This window comes from Cinclus cinclus, chromosome 12 (genome assembly GCF_963662255.1).
Source record: "Cinclus cinclus chromosome 12, bCinCin1.1, whole genome shotgun sequence".
Taxonomy (NCBI): Eukaryota; Metazoa; Chordata; class Aves; order Passeriformes; family Cinclidae; genus Cinclus; species Cinclus cinclus.
Window position 1 is genome coordinate 2,555,691 of NC_085057.1, and position 13,057 is coordinate 2,568,747.

The window sequence follows — 13,057 nt, forward strand, 5'->3', positions numbered from 1 at the left end:
AACGTACAATGATACAATTCCCTTTATCCAGAGGGAATTCTGCTCATCCATTACAGACTATTTCCAGAGGATTTATGGGTTTTTCTTAATTTTTATTACTGAACTGATCTACATGAGAACAGGGCCTTTGTTCCATGGGGATTCATTGGATCCAGATGTTTGTCATAATTTCATTTGTGACATTGCATTGGGCAGTGGCAAAGCAGTGCTGATGACAAAGACAGGATTATCACTTCTGCAAGGGATAAAGAGCAGCCACTGAGAGATTCCAATAAAACAATGGCCTTGATTCCCTGCAAATTTGTTCTTTAATAGGAAAATTTGCATAGTGGGTGAGAGAAAGGAAACCAGAACTAAGAGCTTGTGCAGAGAGAACAGAGCAGAGCTGAGCTGCAGAAACCTCTCTGCTGCTTGGTGGGTCCTTGCCACCCACTCAGCTGTTCCAGATTTCCTCATTCCAACCTCATCTTGCACTGGGAAATTTGTCCCCAGAGCTGTGGACTCTCCCAGTGCCCTTCCAGTGGCTCCTTTCCAATGTCCAGCTCAGCCCTCCTGCTTCCCATCCAGATCTGGGCAGTTTTTATGGTTCAGTCCCATTCCTGTTTTTCCAGGTCTGGATTTTCATCTCTGTTTTAGAGCAACTGATGTATGGAATGCTCTGTGAGGCACACAGGGAGGTTGGTCTTCAAATGGTTGAGTTTTGAGGGGTCTTTGCCTTCTGCCTCAGGAGTTTTACCAGCAAGACCTTTCATTATTCCCTGGATTCCTTGCAGATATCTCCAGGAGTGCTGAACCAGAACTGAAGGGTTGCTTTCCCTTTCCTTAAGGTATTGCCTGCTTCAGCTGGGACAAACTTTTTTCTCCTAATAAAGGAAACAAACTCCCCATAAATTTCAGCAGGAAGGGGGAATTCTCTTCATATCCATGTGGTCCTATATGACAGAAATCTCTTTCTTCAGAGTTTGTTGAGACACAGGAGTGTAGTAAAAAAAAGTAAGACTCTGGATTCTTGAATGATTCCAACCTATTTTGTTTTTCAATGCTGCGGCATTCCAGAATTAGTAAAAATACAAGTTCATGCAATTTTAATTAATTTTTAGCCTTTAAACGTGTTTGCAGTAGCTGTTAGTTGGGACACAAGACCATGCCTGGAGTTGATCAAGGCAGCTTAGTTCAGCACCATTATATTGAAGATAAATCTTGGGGTGCATGGTATAATTTAGAATCCTGGATATTTCATATTTATTAGATCTAATGACATCAGATATTCTGATTGTTTTAACAAGTTTGGTCAAATGCCAAATGTAGTTAGCATCATTTATCAATAAATTTATTTTTTTTGCCTCCAGCTTTGGACTGGCAATTTTACATGTGTTCATGTCTGTGTATAACTTAGAGAGATTCATTGGGAGCTGCAGAAGGATGGAGATTGAGGTTTTTACATATAAAATAAGAAATCACACTCTACAGAAGGCTCGAGGGAATGTTAGAAACAAGGAGTATTTGTCACTTACAAGCTGAAGCAAAGTGGTTATAAATACATGGCTCACATTAACATCCCACTTCCTTTTGGGTACACTGCATGAAGGCTTGGAAAAAATTGAAATGGAGAAACCAAACGACCAGGAACAGCAGAATTGCTGATCACAGGTGGAAAGGAGTTTTTAGGGAGTGATTTTAGGGAGGGACTTTGCGTGATTGTCACTGCAGAAATATAAAGTTCTACCCAAAGAAGAAGCTGAGAGATTACACTCCATAAATAAGGCAAATAATGAAGTGAATAAAAACATCACCTCAGCTGCATATATTTATAAATATAACAGACCAGGAGGATTTCTTTTCTTTTTTTTTTTTTTTTGTGCTCAGACACCTGCTGCTTCCTAAAACTTTGAGATGATTATGGCAGGAAAAGGAAGCAGTATGAATGGAATCTGATGAATGGAATCTAATGCTCAAAGGACATTAAACCACCTCCCCCACCTCATATTTCTCCTACACTATTGTCCCTGAAAAAGCTCATAACATGCCTTAAAGGGAGATTTCCAGTGCTGAATGATTCAAGAAATAAATCTGTAAATGGAGCTAAAGTATCACCCATGATGCTGGGATGTGGAAAGCTGAGGAATGTGTTTTAGGAAGGGCTTAGGAATCCTTGGAATCTCAGTTTCTTGGATCAGTGCAGCTGCTCTGGGCTGAGTGAATCCTGCCTCAAGCCCCAGCACCCGCTTGGCTCCTGCACAGATCAATGTCAGGGCACCCTCAGCCTTCCCCAACTTCAAACACAAAAGTAAGTCTGACTCTTTTAATCCTCCATCAGGTCCAGAATGATTAACATTTATTATGGAGCCACTTAATAGCCAGTGGCCATCCAGTCAGAGGAGATTTATATCTCCTTACAACAGCTTAATGTGGACTTATGCTCCCCCAGGGTCCCTTGTCCAGCTGAGTGGCCAAAATGAACATGTTCAGAACTCTCTTACTCTCAGCAAACTCCAGACCCAGTGGCTACTTGCACATTTTAATCTGATTTATCTTGTCAAGGGTAACGCCAATGCCAAACTGAGCTGCACCAGCAAATCTTGTGCAGGGTCCTGCCTGCCAGAAACTCTGCTTGCAGAGGCTGCCCTGAGCTGTCAGAGCTGGTGGCTCTGCTGTGCTGAGCTTTCTCTGACACTGGGTTAACATTTGGGTACAAAATGAAGCAGATCTCTGCCAAACTTTGGCTTTGGGGCACTACTGAGCAGCACTCGCTGTTCTCATTTAGGGTTAGGGAAGATTTAATGGAAAACCTTCAGGTGCCCTTGTGGGAAGCCCAGATTCAGAGCCCTGAGCATTCGAGCTGGAGAATGATGTTGGCATTGGGTGTACAGGATATGTAACTGCTGTTATTTTATGCTAAGTATAAATTCACAAGATTTTGAGTCTAAGTCCAGAGGTAATAGCTGAACATCACAGCTACATAGCTTGGCAAATAATGCAGCTAGAAGGAATGTGCTTCAAGAAATCAGCCAGAGACAACATTTTCTTCAAGCCCTACTCTGAAAGTCTCTGCATTTGATTATTTTTACACTCTTTACAATGAGGGAGTCATCCTTAATTATGATGGAAACATTCTTCATTCAAGGCTTTTAATTTTTTATGATTATATAGCTAATCCAACCTGAAAAAAGAGCCACTAGAAACATTCTGGATTTCTTTTCCTTGATCTGTTTTTTGACAGTAGCAGCTGACCAGTGTTTTCTCTTTTGCTCAGAAGACAGGGAAGCAATCTCTACTTCCATGGGCAAGCAAACAGATGAAAGCTTCCTTCTTTCTCTTGTCTTTGGCTTGTGCTTGTCGAGCAGCAAAGGGTGGATGTGATCCTTCCACAGGAGCTCTGGAAGGTGAGGAGTGATTCCCAAATCATTCCCTTGCCCTGCTTCACCCCTCTCAGCAGATGAGGTGGCTGCTCTTCATTTAGATTGCTATGCAGAAATGCTTATCTGCTCTTTTCCTGCTCTTGAAATCCTTGCAGAGGTTGCCTGTTCCATCAGATCTTGTCTGCAGTCAAGTTTCCTGTAGAATTATTTGAATCCCAAGCCTTTTTAATTAGTGCAGCCTAATCAGCAGGACTCCAGGAGCCTCCTGGCTCCCTCATTTCACTTCTTCATTGTCCCACAAAGTTCCTTGACTTCCCCAGCAGTCAGGAGAAGCTGTGGCAGCTCCACCTGAGGCGGCTTCTTTTGGGAAATAGGCAGAAATTTCCAAAGTACCTATTCCTGCACCATCCAGAGTGGAGCTATTTTGATGTGAAGCATAAAGGACGTCGAGTTTTATTAAAAAAGGCAGGAGTTGTCCTGGCTCCCCACAGAAGTGAATGTGTTGAGCCTCAGTGCTCAGAAGGAAAGCAGAGTGTATTTGTGCCCATAATCTGCATGTTTCCAGCAGCCTGGCAAATGGTTTATGATATTATTCACAACCGTTGCACCATCAGGAGCAGTCCTGCATTTCAACTTAATTGAGCCACTGCTACGACACAGCCAAGCTTTTCAAGTGGTAAAATTGTAATTACAGAGAGTGCTTCTCTGGCATTTTCCATTGGGTAGCTGCTTGCAAAATATGAAGCCTTCAGAATACATCTGTGAGGAAGATTTTCCTGGGGAAACTTTGCATTCGTGTTTCCTGTGCCAAGCTCCTGACTCCTTAGGAGGGATGGTTGGGAGTTGGACTTGGTGATCTTGGAGTTCTTTTCCAATCTGAGTGATTCTCTGTGCCTTGAACTGGAGCATTCTTACCCCATTTCCTCCCTACCACAAGGCCACCCTTCCCTCCAACAGATGGATTGTGCCAGGAGCTCAGAGCTGAGGTGACACCACCCCCTGTATTCCGCACCCAGGAACAGGGAAAAATAAAAAAAAAAAAACTTGTGGAAAATTTGTCATGGGCTCACTTTTCTCTGATATAATTGACCCTTGAGCAGCTAGTTATGGAGTGTGGCATTTTCTGAACCTTAGTGATGCACATAGCACTGGAGAGAGATCAGTATGGGGCTGGCAGTGGGGCTGGAGCTGCAGTTAATTATAGATTTGTGCCAGGAAAGGTGTACTCAACCAAAGGTCACAATTTAAGGCTATCATTGGTTGATTCTGCCGAATCTATCCATCAGACTTAGCTTCCAGGGGGAGGCAGAGTGGCTCAAGTGCCTGTTTTCATCAGGAAAAATGGACTAAAAATGAAAAAGAACGGTTTGTATCCCTTTCTGCTGCACTGAGCCAGGGGTAGAGCTGGGGTAGCCATGCAGGTGGGAGAGGGCAGAGGTAAAATAATGAGAACAGGGAGAAGGAGCAGCCTGTGTAAGCAGGGATCTCCTTCCTTTGCTTCACCAGTTTGTGTTGGAGAACAGAACCATTGGGCAAGGTTGGATTTCCTGGGTGCTGTGGATTTCCTGAGCTCCTCGGAGCACAGGCAGCGTGGGGGCTGATTCCCAAATCAGCTGCCTCCTCTTTGTCCCCACATGACAAACCCACTCCTGCTTTCAGATACGCTCCAGCGTTTGTTGTTTGGGTGTGGATTTGGATGCTGCTTGCTTTTTTCCCTCTTTGCCTTCAGCTGTTGCGTGCTCTGCTGTTCCACTGCTGTGCAAAGCTCTGGGATATTACCTGACACACTCCACTCCTGGTGCTGCTCCCATGCAAATCATTGCTGGCTCTGCCTGCCTTTCATCCCAGACAGTCTGGCACTATAATTGCTTGGTTCTAATATTTCCTCTCCCAAGGCTATCAATTTGTTTTCAGTTTCTCCACCTGTTGGGTTGGCTCAGGTATCCCACAGGGTTTTGTCCTAGGCATCCACTCCTTCATTTATTATGCTCCCAGCTCTGGAACACGGGCACCCTGAAGCATTTTTACAAGCAGGATTCTATTACGGGGTTGTTTTGTTTGCCAGAGATTTTGGCAGGAACACAGGAGAGTTTTCATCTTTATTTGCTCCATGCAAGCCTTGCTGTGAAGCTGGTTATGGTTGCACTGAATAAATCTGAATTCTTTGTCCAATTTTCTGGTTGGGAGTGTGCTGTGAGTGTCCAGTGCCACAGCACATGCTGAGCAAATGGCCAGGGTGGGGGAGAGCACCTAAAAAAAGGGCTTTGCAGGCGATGGCTTCCACATAATTCACCTGCCTTTCCTGTGGTTAACCTTGAAAATTACTTTGGGAGATGATGGGAAGAGGCTAGATTTCAAAAAGCAGAATTTAACTCAGGGGCAGGCACTGGGAAATAAACTACAATCACATGGCTAAAGAGAGTAAGAGAGAAAAAATAAAAAAATCTGTCCTCTTAGTCAGGGCTCAGGGGCTGCTGCTGTAGTGTCCTGGAATGAGAATGGAGCAAAAGTAACATTGAATCACTTCTGTACTTGGCATTTGAGGCTTTTAGCCGTGCATCTGAAATACCTATCAAAAAAATCATATAAATTAGTGTTCTAAAGGTTGGTATAGCAGGCTGCTGGCTGGAGAAGCCCTGAAAACTTGAAATGGATAAAATCCAGAGGCATGAGAGCTACACAGCTGGTTTTTTTCCAGCCTGTCTCATGTGCTAAGGGAGAGATTTTCCCCTATTTTCCACAGGATGCAAGATGTGCTTTGCATGAGGCACTGTTCTCCAGGAGAGGGGCAGAAGCAGGTGGTGTCATCCTTGAACAATTTAAAACATCCATAACAGAGTTCCAAACTTTCTTCTGAGCTCTGTGTAGGTGTTTCAGTGTTTGGATGAGACATTTAAGGGGAAATTTTACTCCTTGTGGGTTTAATGAGGACTGGAAAGGGGTTTTAGGGCAGCCTTTAATCACTAGTTATGAGTACAGGTAAGAACAGCAGAGGTGGATAAGCAGCAAAAAATGTGTTTATATGAAAAGCAGTGAAAAAAAAACAAACCAAATCCCCACTCTTTTCAGGGTCTGCTCCACAGCCTCTTCATAAAAATTTTAAGAAAATCACTTCTATGTAAGAAAAATCTCAGTCACCTTGGTGACAGTGGCTGCTGCTAAATTGCACTCTGCATAACCTACAACTTTTTACTCTTTCTGCTCTGATATATTAATACTAAAATATTGATTAATACTTTGTCTTATCTATCTTCCCTTTCTTCTAGCAGACAGAGAAAGTAAAAATAGCTGGAGCAGAGGGTTTTCTGGTTCTGCTGTGGTTCAGGAAATTCAGGCTTTGATTTGTGTGACCCAGCAATGTTTGGGGCAGGAGGGCTGAGTAAGAGAGGGAGTGAAAGCAAACCTTAAATCTCTTAGTAAAATGCTTGTTCTGCTCTTTCTGCTGAGGGGGATAAAGAAAAAAAATAATAATAAAAAAAAGATAAACAGCAGAGCCATTACAAGTTGGCCTGAGTCCAATCCCTTAGTTACATCTATGCCTTTAACTCTGCCTGAGAAAGTCATTTTAAAGAAATACAGTTATTACATGCATTAGTCCTTGCGTCCTGGGAGGTACATCTGTACTCTTCAATCTTTCTGGATTACCTCAAATGTTTCCTGAAGGCTTTTAAATCCAGGGAAGACCAATCTGAGAGAAGTCTTGCTGCAATTCTTTTCTTTTTCTGACTCTGCAGGTAGAAAAAATCCGCAAGAGGCACACAGACTATGTTTTAAAAAACGGGAAAACTGAGACAGAAAATTCAAAACAGTCTGCAAAAACACTGCAGACAGGGAATTTGACAGGAGCAGAGCTTCTCCCTAGAACAAAGAGTGATTAACTTCTCAGCCTCTGGTCTCTAATCGGTGTTTTCTGAGAATACAGGCCATGGGCTCAGCTGGGCAGAATTATTGTGGCTTCCCTGGTTTCAGTGGGTATGTCCCAGTTTACTGCTGCTGAAAATGGGACTGAGCAGGATCAGTGTGCACAGCCTTCAAAACACCCCCTGAGTCAGCCACTTGGTTCTGATTAATGCCTTATTAGTCTTTCACTGATGGGACTCCGTGCTGCTGTTCCCACTTTGCATCCATGAGAACTGCGACAGAAGCAAGTCCAGCATCCCTAATCACTTGGATTCTGGTTTTAGGCATAGGGCTGCAATGTGATCAGAGATAATTGCCCAGTGTTTGGTGCTCTGAGGTTCAAAATAAGCTAAAATGGAAGTCTTTGTCCTAAAGCATTTCTCAATAAACACTTCCCTATTTGCTTGGACTCATAACGAGACCCCAGTTACGTTTTGGAAAGTGATTAATCCTAAAGCCACTTGTCATCTGACACTGCTGCTCCTGCTGATGGCTCTTGGAATGTCTCTGGACATGCTCCACGTCTCATCTCCTGCTCCTGGTGTTGGAATTCCAGCTCTGGGCCCTGGTGAATGTGCCATCTGTCTGTCCTCTGCTCTGGCTCCTCTCTTCCCCAGAAAGAAGCAGATAATGAGCAGGGCTGCTGATGGCCAGTTGGGCCCCTGGGGGAGGTGGCCAGGCCACCAGGTTCCTCCCATGGCCAGAGAGCTGTGCCCTCATCCAAGGCAGACTTCCAGGCAGATGGTTCGCATCAATTAGTGGAGAAATGTGAATTAAAACACAGCCCTTGGTGCATTATAAATGGAAAGAATGAGGAGATCCATGAAGTTGCTTATTGTGGTAAATATTGAGTTTGCTTTCTTCTGTGCAGTATTCCCCCAAAAGAGCTATTAGTGACTGGAATCATAAAATTGATACGGTTGGAAAAGGACTTTAGCATTATCAAATTCAGCACTAGAAAGTTCACCAGGAAGAAGTTCACCTGCAGGATAAGAACTTTTCAGGAACTCTTCTTTCTTTAATTAACACTAAATATTGATTGCAGTAAACCAAATTCCTATGTCACAGATAGTGGGGTTTTTTTGGAGTATTCCTTCAACCCAGCATTGACCATTCCATGAGAAAAATCTTGTGACACTGACAAGTCTGTTCTGTGAGTCCTGGAAACTCAGTGAGAGCTGCAGTGTGTTCATGTGTGAAAATTGTTCCAGCACCAGGATCAGTCACTGCAGTTCATCTGTATGGGATACACAGAAATTAAAATCTCAAGCAACAAAAGAATAATAGAATTTACTGTGTGCGACTTCCCTGCTATTAATTTGAACTTTCAGCTTTGCAGACAGCTTCCCTTATGATGTCAGCATGGAGCTTTTCCCCCTTTGGCTCAGCTTATGTGCCATGCAAAAAAAGCATGTTTGTTTGTTTGTTTGTTTGTTTTCCTCTTATGAATTGTCCGATTCAAAGGTCAGCAGTGGTATCATGTACCACAAGTCACTTGCCATGTCACCCAGAGCTTAAGAGCTCATGCTTTAATGTGATCTCTCAGCCCTTCTGAACAGATTTAGGATGTACATGCAATATATTAGTGCTTTCCGTTTTAGACTCGGCTCTAACCCGAATCCCAGCAGGAAACTGATTGCCAGCTCCTGAACAGAACAGGCTGGCTGGGCATGAGTTGCAGCCACAAAAACCACAGCCAGACCCCGGATGGGGTGTGATGAACAGGAGATATTTAGTCCGTGGCCATACCTGCTCTCATTAGGGTAAAGCCTGCATTCCCAGGCTGAAGAAAAGCTCAGCTGGGCAGCCAGAATTGTGCTCATTTGCAGCACAGAGCCAGGCACTGTTTGCTTCCCTTTGTGCTGCCAGGCAAAGAGCTCTGTACATAGAGGCACAGATCTGCAGAGTGCTGGAAGTCAGGATCAAAACTCCTTTCACTTTCCAGAGGCCAGAACATCCCTGCCTGTGCTTGCTTTAATAATTGCTCAATTTGAGAGAGATCTTTGCCATGACCTTGGTGTGTCTGTCACGTTTGGCTGTGAAAGGATGGGTTATTTACTAATTGCTACCGTGGGATCTTAGTTAAAAAGGGAAACTTACTCTGCTGGGCTAGCTGCTGTTGGAACTTGGTAGTAAAATCACCCCTTGGGGTAAATAAGTGCTGCACTCACCCACAGCTCTGCCTGGGATGTGAGTTCTCTGTTGTAAATTCTGTAGGAGTCCACGAGTCAATCATATCCCAATGACACTGAAACAGGATGATCAAATCCTTCAGTAGTTCATCATTATATTCAGCTATTCCAGCTTCTCTTAGGAAGAACTATTTTTTAGTTCTGACAGATCCCATTTGTCCCCTAAGTCACAGCTCAGGTATTCAGCAACAGCACAGGAACAGGAATGTTCCTAGCAGATGTTGTTAAACCTGCAGGAATTATCTGACACAACCAAAACAAAGTCACTGTAAACTAATACTGGCATGCATTTCTCCTAAAATTGTCTCAAAATGGCAAACATTTTATGGAGTATAAATAACTTCAGATTATCTCATCCTTTCTAGTGGCAGCTGATGTCACTCTGCATAGAGTTTTGTGCAGATGTCTGTCTTTACTTACTATTTTTAAATGTTCCCTCACTATTAAATGTATCTTTATGTCCTTTCCCAATCATTATTTGCTATTCATTTTTAGTTTTCCACCACTTCATCATCTGAATTTTGCTGCACAAAGGAACTGTTAAAAATAAACATCCTAAATTAATCCTCTTTGTGGAACTCGTAAAATGATCTAAAAGGTGTTTGCAGGAATAATTTTAAATTCTTGCCTTGAGAGAACTTAGTTTTTTTATATAATCTTGTGTGGTTTAACCCACTCCAAAGCTTCTGCTTTTGAGATTATTTAAATAACAGCTCTTAGCTGTTTTCCTCAAAAGTGCTGATTGATTTAGTTGTTAACATTCTCTAGAAGAAAACAGAATTTATTTTTTAGGTGGACCTTTCTTGTTTACCTGTTACACAAGATACCATTATAAATCCAAATGTAATTCTGCCTTGCCTTCCCAAGGGAATGCTGCAGCACATCTAAGAAACCCTCCCAGAATTATGGATTTCAAATGTTTTATTTAGCACAGGTTATCAGCTGGGATAATAAGGCCCAGACCTGTTTGTTTTGGCTTTTTCTTGGAATATTTGCAATGTTCAGAGAGAGCAGGGTAAGAAGTTTGTGAAAGTGGATAAGTTTTTGTCCTACAACACTTCCAGCAGAGAAGCTGTGGCTGTCCCATCCCTGGAAATCTCCAAGACCAGAGTGGATGGGGATTGGAACACCCTGGGATAGTGGAAAGTGTCCCTGCCATGGCAGGGGTGGCACTTTAAGGTTTCTTCCAACCCAAACCATTCTGGGATTGTGTGATTCCAAGATTCTCCAACATGGCAGTGGGGAAGCCAACTTCTCTGCAGTGGGAACACGTATCCCTGGTGGACAGAGGAATCCATTTCAAGAGTTCAACTGTTCTGTTCTCTGACCAAGCACAATTTTAGGTCTTGGGAGTCTGAGAACAACCCTTTATCATCCCCGTGTGGAGTTGAGATCAGACTGAGTTCCTCCACTGGGAACATTTTCCTTTGGATCACATCTTTGGGTCTCTCTTGTGTTTGCAAAGCCTCCACAAAACCCCAGTGTGGATCTCTGCTAAAACATCGGGATTCCTAATTTTCTTGTAGCATGACAAATCCTCCTGTTTACAAAACAAAATTATGACTGTGGAACCAGTTAAACTGTAAGAAGAGATTTTGTTGTTGTTGTTTTGAGAAGCAAAGCAGTGGCATTACAGAGGATAAAATAGAGATGTTAGAGATGGGCCCATTTTGCTGAAATGAAAAGGCTCTTGGCTAAGTTTACACAGAAGAATGTTCCCTCATGGAGGAGCTGCTTGTGCCAAACCCATCCAGTGCTTCGAGCTCTGTTTTATCATTTATGCTCTGTTTTCTGCTGGTTTTTGCTCTGCCTTTGTACTGTCAGCTCAGCCTCTTCCAGGAGCTGACTGGAGGGCTTGGAAATCTTGTTAGGAACATAAAATCCTGTATGAATTGTCAGCAAGGAAATATTATTTGTTTATTTAAGCATAAAAGCACTCTCAGACAACCAGTCCAGCAGAACCACACTCCAGCAGTTTTTAAAGCCCTTTACCCTCTGTCACTTGTAGTGCTGGACCTTTCTGGCCTTGCTTTGACTGCATCTCTGACAAGTTTGGAAATGAAAGATGAACAGAAACCTGCTCCTGATTGCAGGTGGTCACACTGAGTTTCTAATTATGCTGGGGTTTTGATGCTCTGGCTTTGTTCTAAAACCGCTTTTTCACTTTGCTGATGAAACTGATGTGGGACAGTTCATCTGGAGCTGGCAGGGATGAAATCCAGCTTTGCTCTGAGTTAGCCATCAGAGCTGAACACTAAAAACTCTCTTTGCTGAGTGGACTTGCTTCCCAGTCCCTTCAGTGAGTGACTCAGACTCTGTGTTTTTAGAACCCTCGATAATATCTCATGTTTGTTTTGCTTCTGGCTAAAACACAACCTTTCAAATCCCAGGGCTCTGCAAGGAAATTGGAGAAAACTGTTTTTTCTTGAGTGCCACAGGTCGTTTGTTCTCCCCAGACAGGTCTATTCAGCAACTTGTAGTCCTTAACTATCAATTATTTAAGAGATGATGTACCAAAACCATTCTCTGGTGTCCTTAGCATAAGAACGGTGAGGCTCAATACAATAAAAGGGAGTCATAAGGCAGTAGAGAGAGTCACAAGATATAAGAGTATAGGTAGTTCATAGAAGCACAATGGAATTCATAAATCACATTTAGACAAGTCCCCCCAACTCGTCACATAGCCAAACACTGCTAAATGAGATTTTTATATTGGCTTGGGGGACTGGAGTTGAGAGCTTCAAAGGAGGTGGCGTTTTCTGCTGTCACTGCTGACCTGAATACTTATTAATAATGAATACTGCATGAGGGCCTTGATGGTTCTGAAGTTGTTGTTGCTTTCCTTAGAAATAAACATTGATTTCAGCCAAATTGGGTGTTTTCCTATGATAGGAGACAGGGAATGGCCTGAATTAGGGGACACTGTGTTTCCTTGTCTTGGAATGAACTCAGTATTATCCCTGATGCAAAAGGAGAGAAGTAGGAATAGAAATGAGAGAAGTAGGAACAGAATATCTGTTCCAGGAATGAACTTGTCCAAAAAAATATTTATATCTCTCTTTAGAGTGGTAGCCAAGCAGTTTGGTGTTGAGGAGAGAAGGTTATCCCAAAACACCAATAATTTCTTTAGAATGGAGCCTCCCAAGAGAGCAAGAGCTTGCAGAACACAAGTGCCCAGCCCAGGATCTTGCACACAGAGCAGCCAGGCATTACTGGAGGCACTGAGGGTGCTGGTACAACCTTCTGGGACTGGCAAAGGACACAGGGCTGCTGAAAGGCTGCTAAAGAAAAACCCCAAACCAGCCAGCTAAATTGTGTCTCAAAATGGGAGTGAGCCTGCATCATTATTTGAATTTTTTATCCCTTGACAGCTACAGCCAGAGCTCAGTGCAAGGCAGAATGAACTAAAATATGTAGAAAATGCAGCAGTGCCCTCAGCATCCTTTTGGCCAAAGAACTGGAGACTACTGCTTTGGGATGAGGCAGAGGAGAAAGAGCCTGTGCAGAGAAATGCAGAAAATTCAGCTTTGCAGAGCTCTGCGTTAGCTCCGTGTTTCACCTTTAGCTATTTACCCCCCTTCACCTGGAGTTACCTTCTTGCAGACC